The following is a 3,770-nucleotide window of genomic DNA, read 5'->3' on the forward strand; positions in this document are numbered from 1 at the left end:
CAAAATTAACACATTAACACAGCATCTCCAACAATCAGAAGCAGACCAGCAGAGGGAACCTACAGTCACCAAAAGAAAGGAAATAATAAAGATAAGAGCAGAAATAAATGATATGGAAAACAGAAAAACTGTAGAAAGAATCAACAGTACAAGAAGCTTGTTCTTTGAAAAAATTAATAAAATTGACAAACCATTGGCAAACCTAACAAAAGAAGAGAGGGAGAGGACACAAATAACTCACATTAGAAACCACTTGGGTGATGTCACAATGGAACAAAACAAAATCAAAAGGATAATAACAGAATGCTATGAAGATCTGTACTCCAACAAATTCAAAAACTTAGACGAGATGGATCTATTTCTAGAAAAACATGACCTACCTGAACTTACTCAGAATGAAGTAGAAAGCTTGAATAAACTCATAACAAAAGAAAAAATTGATCAGGTTTTCAAAAAACTCCCAACCAAAAGAAGTCCAGGCCCAGATGGCTTCACGGGTGAGTTCTACCAAGCATTCAGGGAAGCACTGTCATCAATTCTATTCAAATTATTCCAGAATATAGAAGAGGGTGGAAAACTCTCTTATCCTTTTTATGAAGCAAGCATAGCCCTCATACCAAAACCAGGAAAGGATATCACTAAAAAAGAAAACTATAGACCAATATCCCTATGAGCATAGACACAAAAATTCTTAACAAAATCCTAGCCAACAGAATCAAACAGCATATCAAAAAAATAACACATCATGACCAAGTGGGTTTCATAAAAGGGCTACAAGGATGGCTCAACATTAGAAAAAGAGTCAATGTAATCCATCATATAATAAGAAAAAGGAAAAGAAACACATGATCATACTGATTGATGCAGAAAAGGCATTTCACAAAATTCAACATCCATTCCTGATAAAAACACTCAACCAAGTAAGAATTGAAGGGAAATTCCTCAACATAATCAAGAGCATATATACAAACCCAGCAGCGTACATCACTCTCAACAGAGAGAAAATGCAAACAGGAACCAGACAAGGATGCCCTTTATAACCACTCCTATTCAATATTGTGCTGGAAGTTTTAGCCAGAGCTATACTGCATGATAGCAAAATTAAAGGTATCCAAATTGGCAAAAAAGGAAGTAAAACTCTCTTTATTTGCTCATATTATTTATATGATCCTATTATCCTATACATAGAAAGGAGTCCTGGTGTGGTGCTGTGAGTTAACGTGCCTGACTGCAAAGCCATTTGAACTGCAAGGTCAGCAGCTAAAGCTCACCAGCTGCTCCTAGGAAACTCTATACAGGGTCGCTATGGGTTGGAACCGACTCGACAGCAGCTCACAACAACAGCATACGTAGAAAATCCCAAAGACTTAGTTAAAAAATAAATAAAACCTACTAGACCTCATTGGAAGATTCAGCAAAGTGGCAGGGTATAAGATCAACATATAAAAATCAATTGGATTTCTCTATAGCAATAATGATAGCGCTGAAAAGGACATTAGGCAAGCAATATCATTTACAATAACCACCCAAAGGATGAAATATTTAGGAATAAATGTAATCAGAGAAACAAAGGACTTATACAAAGAAAATTACAAAACACTACTACAAGAAACCAAAAGAGACAGAAGTGGAAGAATATACCATGTTCCTGGGTAGGAAGACTCAATATCGTGAAAATGTCAGTACTGCCCAAAGCAATTTACACATATAATGCAATCCCAATCCAGATTCCAACAACATTCTTCAAAGAGATGGAAATGACAATTACTAACTTTATATGGAAAAGAAAGAGACCCAGGATAAACAAAGTACTGTTTAAGAAGACCAAGGTTGAAAGTCTCTCACTCCCCGATTTCAAATTTTACTACATGGCTACAGTCGTCAAAACAGCCTGGTACTGATACAATGAAAGATACATTGGTCAACGGAACAGAATCGAGAATCCAGAAATTAACCCATCTACATACAGCCAAATTATTTTCAACAAAGTGCCTAGGCATATTGCATGGGGAGGAGATAGTCTCTAACAAATGGTGCTGGCAGAACTAGAAAGCAATATGCAAAAGAATGAAACAAGACCTTTACCTCATGCCCTATAAAAAACGAACTCAGCATGGATTAAAGATCTAAATGTGAATCCTAAAATTATGAATGTCATCAATAAAAAATAGGGACAAATATGAGGGCACTAATTCAGAGCATATACAGACTACAAAACATTTTGAAAAGTACAGAAACAAAAGTAGACAAAATAAATGAGTGGGATATACTAAAAATTAAAAACTTATGTGCATCAAAAGACTTCACAAAAAGAGTAAAAAGGGAACCCACAGAATGAGAAAAAAATCTTTTGCAATGAAACATAAGATAAGGGACTCATTTCTAAAATATATAAGAAATTACAACACCTCTACAAGAAAAAGACAAATAACCCAATTTAAAAATGGGCACAGGACGTGAACAGACACTTCACCAAGGAAGAGATCCGGGCAGCCATCAAACATATCAAGAAATGTTCACCATCGCTAGTCATCAGAGAAATGCAAATCAAAACAACAATGAGACATCATCTCACACCAGCAATAACAGCAAAGATAAAAAAAGCAGAGGACAACAAATGCTGGTGAGGATGTGGAAAGACTGGGACCTTCCTACATTGTTGGTGGGATTGCAAAATGATCCAGCCACTCTGGAAAGCAATGCAGCATTTCCTCATAAGGTTGGAAATAGAAATACCTTATGACCCAGCAATTCCTCTACTTGGAATTTGCCCATAAGAAATATGAGCCAATACATGAGTAGATATATGCACACCAATGTTCATAGCAGCACTGTTTACAATAGCAAAAAATGGAGACAACCAAAATGCCCATCAATTGAAGAATGTATAAACAAATTGTGGTACATGCACACAATGGAATACTATGCTACCTTGAAGAGCAACAAGGAAGCTACAAGCAATCACATAACATAGATGAGCCTTGAGGACATTATGCTGAGTGAAATTAGTCAGTCACAAAAGGAGAAATACTGCATAAGACCATTATTGTAAAAGAGTAAGAAAAAGAACCCACCCAAAGGGGGGGGGGGAGGGAATCTATATATATAATTGCTGATCACCGGTATATATGGGTTGAGAGGAGGAGAGAGAGGGAGGGGAAGAAAAAGCACAGGGTATGGAATAGACACAGGAGAGCCTGGGAGCTGGTGGGGGGAGGGAGGACTGCAATACACAAGAAGGGGGAGGGGAAAAAGAAGAACAAGGCGGACAGGAGAATGGTTGGTCAGGTTTGCATGGGGTAGGTGGGACAGAGGTAAATGATGATGTATGCACAACTTTAGAATAACAGGGCTTCAGGATACAGGGATTGAGGCATGGTTTGAAAGGGGAAAAGAGGGGAATAATGTTAGGATGCTTGGCTGTCTTTTGAATCTTGGTTTCTCTTGTCTACCATTGTGAAACAGACACTTAAAGAGGGGGGAAATAGACAGAAACATCACAACAGAAAATATGTAAGCCCGTCTTCAGCATATAACTGACTGGGATACCTTGCGGGGGGCTGGAAACAGCCCAGACCCAAATTCAGAGTGGGGGGCGGCCTATAAAGGCAAGAAGTGACTGGCTTACAAGCTTTCAAGAGGGAGCCTAGTTCCAGACAGGGCAGGGGTAGGCAGAACCTCCACTGAATGATTTCCAATCTGTTGGAACTGGGCTGACAAAAGGAAATGGGGATAAGACTCTTGTGGTACAACAGTGAATACCTGCCACC

Source organism: Chrysochloris asiatica, unplaced genomic scaffold (genome assembly GCF_000296735.1).
Source record: "Chrysochloris asiatica unplaced genomic scaffold, ChrAsi1.0 scaffold00429, whole genome shotgun sequence".
Classification (NCBI taxonomy): Eukaryota; Metazoa; Chordata; class Mammalia; order Afrosoricida; family Chrysochloridae; genus Chrysochloris; species Chrysochloris asiatica.